Source organism: Glycine max, chromosome 6, assembly GCF_000004515.6.
Source record: "Glycine max cultivar Williams 82 chromosome 6, Glycine_max_v4.0, whole genome shotgun sequence".
Taxonomy (NCBI): Eukaryota; Viridiplantae; Streptophyta; class Magnoliopsida; order Fabales; family Fabaceae; genus Glycine; species Glycine max.
In genome coordinates, this window is record NC_038242.2 from 29,086,494 (window position 1) to 29,093,355 (window position 6,862).

A 6,862-nucleotide genomic window follows, 5' to 3' on the forward strand; every position below is an offset into this window, starting at 1 on the left:
AAGTAATGCAATCATTATCATCACATATTCTCTATAATAAAAACTTTGATATCTAAGATATCATACACTACAACAATTTTTGTCTATAACAATGCTAATCCTGTATTACCTACTGGGTTTTTTTTTTTAATCGGCAAAATGGTATTACTTATTGTTGATTCCAAATAACATATATCTAATCTAGTGTCATGCCTTGTTAACAACAACTTACAATTTTTTTAACCAACTACCACAACAAATATTAGATATTTAATTTCTGCATTATGGTGTAGAGACTTGAGTGTTGAATCATGCGATTTATGTTAAGTCTGGTTGTGTCCAAATCACACTGAACTGCACCAAACAATTAAATCCTTAAGATTTTGATGTTAAAAAAATATAAATTTTATGTATTAACTTTTCATGCTTAAGCTACATGTTCATTTATCTCTATAAGATATAAGCATAAAAGCATGAACGGAAAGGTACTGGACAATAACCAAAGTATTAGTCATTGGACGATACTGCTTTAGCATCCAGTCTTGAGAAGATAAGTACTTTAGCACTTGGCTTGCAATACAAAAGCAATGACACAGGTACTCAATCCCCAAGTACTAAAAGCAATCATCAGAAAGTAAGGTTTATAGGTTCAGTAAGAAACTCATACCATGCATAGCGCACAAAAGGGAAGATTTAAGTTGTTTGGTCTTAACATTCTTAATTCCTTTTGTCTTATGTACACTAAAAGTTAGTGAGATTCATTGTATTTGAACTTATTGTGTAAACACTCTTTGAGTGATTAAGAATATATTCTCTACCAAACATATATTGTTTGTGAAAGCTAGACTTGGTGACAAAGAATACTTGGGTTTTAATCTCAAGGGGAGATTAAGTCACTACAAAAAAAGGTATTTTCGACGGATTATTTTCCACAGAATTTTTTCCGTCAGAAATATTTGAATTTCTAACAGAATTTACCCATGGAAAAATTTTCTGTCGAAAAGTATATATTTTCGACGTAATTTATCCACTGATTTAGGTGTGTCGGAAATTTAATATTTTTTTGACGGATTTTACCAAAGGAATACTCATCCATCAAAACTTACTATTATACCTAAACAAAAGGAACCCAACCCTAGCCTTCTCTCACTCACATTCCGTAGTTACTCAGTGCACCTACCACGCCGTCATCAGTTGTTGTTGTCCTCTGTCGAGCTCACATATAGGTATCCATTGTTCTAAAAAATTTATTTTTGTGCTTTGTTTTAAGGAAAAACAAACTGAAAATGTTGTTGGATTCATTGCTTCTCACCACAGATTCCCTGCTTCACACTTCAACTACCCTTAGCGGTGTGTTTGTGCAATAAAACTTTCTTGGCAAAATTGTGTTCTTCTTATCTCTGCACTTGGTTCGTGGCTAGGCACCCCTTAGTTTTGTGGAAGGTTCACCTATAATAGCTTCTACAACATGTAACAATTCAACCCATGGTTAACTAATTCTTGTATTTAGTGACAATTTTTTAAAATTACATATTCCCTCACATGGGATATTTTGCACTAAGGATATCTTTATGTCCATATTTTCTCCAGCTATAACCATCTTTGAGGGGCCCTTCAATGTCATTCTCGATCTTCACTCTAATTTGTTTCGTCCATTTCGACATCATCTTTTTGAAACAAAATTAAATTGCCACTAGTGTTAGTATAAATACATATAACTGAATACTCATGTAGTCATTTCTTGATAATAAGTTAACTTCTGTGTGCTACTAAAAGCCTCTTAGTAAAGTTTACCTTTTCTTTGAATTGTGTTTAAGTTGTTGATGATCTTTAACGTCTTCCCTTTGTGGTGAGGAAGTTTTAGTTGGTTGTTGCATGGACATTGATTCATTCCATCTTAGAAGAAGTAAAGCATTGTCATAAGAGGATAATATCCTCTACAGTAGTGATTCCCTAGTGTCAACAGAGGAGGGTGAGCTGAAGTCTTCCTTCAACTTTCTTACTATCTCCAACCCCTGAATTAGTTCACCCACGAGTGCATTCTGCTCCAAACTCTCGTCACTTTCCATTTATACTATCTTATTATGCCAAAGAGAAATCTCACTTTTTTTTCTAAAACAACCTGCTTCTTACTAGATAGAAGGATATAAATGGTATAATATAGTGTAAGGAGGCAGAACAAGGTTTCAGTTTAAGTTGATTTGGGCAAAAGGTTAGAGAGAGAAATGTTTAAGCTGAATGAAGTAAAGGATTTCTATTTAATGGTTAATGCATCTATCTATCTTTGGAGACTAATTTTAAGTTGGAAATAAGTCAAAGTTTGAGTGAGACAGATACTTGTATTTTGTAAGTGAGCAATAGAATGGAATGCTAACCAAGACCAGTCCACGTAAGTGTGATGGTGATAAATGATTGGTCCTAATTTGCTAATGTGTGTAACGGGATATTGATATTTTGTAAGTGTGATGGTTAATTGTGACTTTTCATTATATTATGGTTTTTACTTTGTATATTAGCACACGCTTGTGGGAAAGATATATTAAACTCAAGTTCAACTAACACCTTCATTATTGCTATAAAGAAGGCTTATTTTAGAAGCTCAATCTTATAAATAATATTATGGAATTTAAACAGGTATTGATCTAAACATGCAAATCAATTTAAATGGCATATTCAGATCAAACAGCGGAAACTAAATATTACAAGTGTACCTCCAGCCATTGCAAATCGAATGCGAAATGACACATACACGAACCCCGAGGCAGCTTTGTTCTTCCATACCCTTACTCGCTCTGAATAGATGGTGTATTTTTCTGAATAGAGAAGTGAGTTTGATGATACAAAATTGAGAGCACCTCATCCTATTTATAGAGTTTGTCCATCATAGAGCTCAACCAACTTGTTATCATAACGTGGGCTTAAGGATAGGTACGTGAGTTTGTTACTGAAGGTTGCAGAGATAAAGGTTGAATGTGGAAGGAAAATGGACCAGATTCAGAAAACAAAATTCCTAAAAAATTTCAATGGGAACAAATAAAATAAAAGAACGTGGAGCGGGGGTCGAACGTCCATTCCAACATTCTCCCACTTGGTCCATTTAACTCAATATCAATCGTAACAAGAAACATAATATATGAGTCATGGTGATAGGTTCTCTGATGATGAGTAATATCTTCCATGTACCACAATATATCAAGTCTCTCAACACTAGCCCTGAACTTAATGAATAAACCATATGTTTATTCTATATCTAAACCAAATGATTTTTCTCGAAATAAATAAATATGTGCACAAAACCATATGAGAAAATATCTAACTGAATAAGAGTTTCATTGTAAATAATAAATGTACGTACAATGAAATTACATCATGGAACCAAGTCCCATTCGTACTACATGATCCTTAAAATTCTTTGGTGGCATGCCTTTAGTTAAAGGATCAACAATCATCAACTCAGTGTTGATGTGTTCAATGACCACTTTCTTCTCTTTAACATGTTCTCTTATGGCTAAGTACTTGATGTCGATGTGCTTACTTTGACTTCCATTTTTTTTTGTTTTTAGCCATAAACACCGCAGCAGAGTTGTCACAATACAACTTTAATGGCCTAGAAATAGAGTCCACAACTCTAAGGTTAGACATGAAACTCTTCAACCATACACCATGCGAGGTAGCCTCAAAACAGGAAACAAACTCAACCTCCATAGTGGAAGTAGCAGTTAAGGTTTGCTTGGCACTTCTCTAAGATACAGCTCCACCGGCTAACATAAAAATATAACCAGATGTTGATCTTCGTGAATCAACGCAACCAACAAAGTCTGAGTCGAAGTAGCCAATCACTTCCAGACAATCAGTTTGTCTATACATGAGCATGTAATCCTTTGTTCCTTGAAGATATCTCATCACTTTCTTTGCAGCTTTCCAATGGTCAATACCTGGATTACTTTGATATCTTCCCAAGACTCCAACAGCGAACACAATATCAAGTCTAGTGCAAACCTAAGCATACATAAGGCTTCCAACTACTAAAGCATATGGAATATTTTTCATGTGTTCCCACTCAAAATCATTTTTGGGGCACTGACTCAAAGTAAGTTTGTCACCCTTCACAATGGGAGCTACACTTGGTGAACAATCTTTCATGTTAAATCTCTCTAAAACTTTGTTGATATAGGTTTCTTGAGACAAGCCTAAAATTCCTCGAGATATTTCTCTATGGATCTTTATGCGTATGACATAAGACGCCTCTCCCATATCCTTCATATCAAAGTTCTTTGAGAGAAATTGTTTCACCTCATATAGCATACCATTATCATTAGTCGCAAGCAGAATATCATCTACGTATAATACAAGGAAACAAATCTTACTCCCACTGACCTTCTGGTATATATAGTGATCCGTGACATTCTCTTCAAAGCTAAATGAAGAAATGACCTCATGAAATTTTAAATACCACTGGCAGGAGGCTTGTTTCAATCCATAGATGGACTTATTAAGCTTGCAGACTAAGTGTTCACCAACACTAGATAAGAATCCTTCAGGTTGTTTCATGTGAACCTCTTCTTCTAGATCACCATTCAGGAATGTCATTTTCACATCCATTTGATGCAGCTCAAGATCAAAATGAGCTACTAATGCCAAAATTACTCGAAGAGAGTCTTTCTTAGATATAGGGGAAAAGGTCTCTGTGTAATCGATTTGTGGCGTCCCTAAATAATGATTGGTTTAATAGTAATAATTTAAATAACAGAAACCATGGGGAATTTTTTTTTCTTTTCTTTTCTCTCTCTTTTCACGGTAATTAAATTCAGAAGGAAAATTGTCACTATAGAGTCCTGAATGGCCAGTTCACAACTCTATCCGGAGTCATTTCTTTCTAATCACTCATAACCTCTAAACTATTTTGCTCTTTCAAAAAGAAAAATATACCAGCCATCATTTTAGGTCGTCACATGAAAAATAATAAAATGCGGTCGATAAACTCTTTTCAATAAAGTTTGTTAACACTTCCTTTTCAAATAACAAGATTAAACATAATTACATTCATCATCTAAAATTGTCCAAAATATGGGAGTTTGCAAAATACATAGTGACATCCAGAGCAAAGGTATCAACTGTGGCGGCTTCAGCCACATATATACAATCATCAAAATTTCTATACAATAGGTCTACCCACCCAAAAATCAAAAGAGTAAACCTAGCAGTCTAAACTAGATACACCCACCCACAAAAGTATGTAAACCTAGTCTAAGGAGTCGTCTTCTATGATGAAGAGTCTTCACTATTCGCTGTCCCTCAGGGCCGCTCTCTTCTGTAGAGTCTGCCTCAGATGCTGACATGATATCCTCTGGAGAATCCACATCAGGGAGTGGGTTCTCATCATCCTCTGGAAAGTCAAGGGCATCCACAACAGGTTCAGGAGGTAACTCCTCTGGGTCCTCTTTAGGATCCTCTTCAGAGGATGACACCTCTATCACTTGAACTGGCTCCATTAGTTGATATGGAGTAGGTGTAGGTAGTATCCACTCCACAGGCTGCTGGAGTGTGCGTGAGGGTTCCTTCGGATGTACTAATGAAGTAGCAGTGATTCGAATCGTGCCACGGAATCGGCACATCTCATTGCCTTCGAGGGTCTCCCAAACACCCTCTAGGCACCCCATCACAACACGATCATGGATTAACTGCGCTGCCATCGTGATCTACAAGAAATAAAAGAAAGAGGGTAGACTCTTTCACAAGAAATCTAACTACAGGTAACAATACAATGCGTCCCATAACCGCTACGTATAGTCAAAAGGTCTCTCTCAAGGGACTTCCTCTCTGGTAATCGATTACCAAAGTATGTAATCGATTACTAGTGCCCAAACTCAAATTACACAGCTTTTGCACATGGAAACCTACAAATTACACTGTGTAATCGATTACACCTAAATGGTAATCGATTACCAGTGTCCTATCTCCCTGTGTAATCGATTACACCCAACTGGTAATCGATTACCAGTGCCATGTTACTCTGGGTAATCAATTACACACATTTTGTAATCGATTACCAGAGGCCATTTTAACAGAGGCCAAATTCCATATACCACTCAAGATTCATAGCTGGTCAGTCGCCACACAAGCCTCCTTGCTTTGTGGACTTTGTTCTTTTATTGGTTGACTGCCAAGAGCTCGCCTGTTTAGATACGTCACAGGTTCTCACTAACTGACTATGCCCGGGTTGGGTCGGGATTGGTCAAGCTTGGTTTTGGGCAATAGCACCCCACCTGACGTCCCCAAGGTCTCCTGACCCCCGCGACATATCTTCAGGTACCACTCTGTGGTCAACAAACAAAAGTAGGAAGACTGACTCTTCCACGCTTTCTCACATCAAGCTTAGTGGATTATGGGGCACCCGTCATATGTGGTAGTACTAGGTGGCAATCGGGCGATGGCGCAAATCAACTCTCCCACTTTCACAAGTCAAACATAAACACACCATCCCCAGTTGCCCACCTCTTAACTGAGTTCACACACTCCCACGTAGCCCTTATCCACGTTCCTCTCAGCACCGGGTCCCCATCAACCCCTCCAAGCTTCCACAATATCCAAGCAATTCAATCCCAACTATCATGAAACTACCCTGAACCGAGAAAACAGAGTAGAAGCAGAAAACTCTGCCCAAAACACATTCAAATACCACAACTTTCCCTACTCAAATACCCCAGTAACATTCTCTTTATTTCGATTCGTTAACCATTGGATCAACTTGAAAATTTTACTGGAGGTTCCTAGTACATAACTCTACATTTTGACCGTTGGGATCTGCTAGAAAATGTCTAAAACTCAATATGTACTACCTTTCCCATAACCAGCAATGCACAAGCATTTTCTGCACATGTTG

The 6,862-nt window shown here is 37.1% G+C and overlaps 1 pseudogene; it reads right to left on the reverse strand.

The window, feature by feature from the left end:
- Positions 1 to 1,313: 1,313 nt before the first annotated feature.
- LOC100788847 (probable WRKY transcription factor 53) lies at positions 1,314 to 2,048 on the reverse strand (annotated as a pseudogene).
- Between the last annotated feature and the right edge of the window lie 4,814 nt (positions 2,049 to 6,862).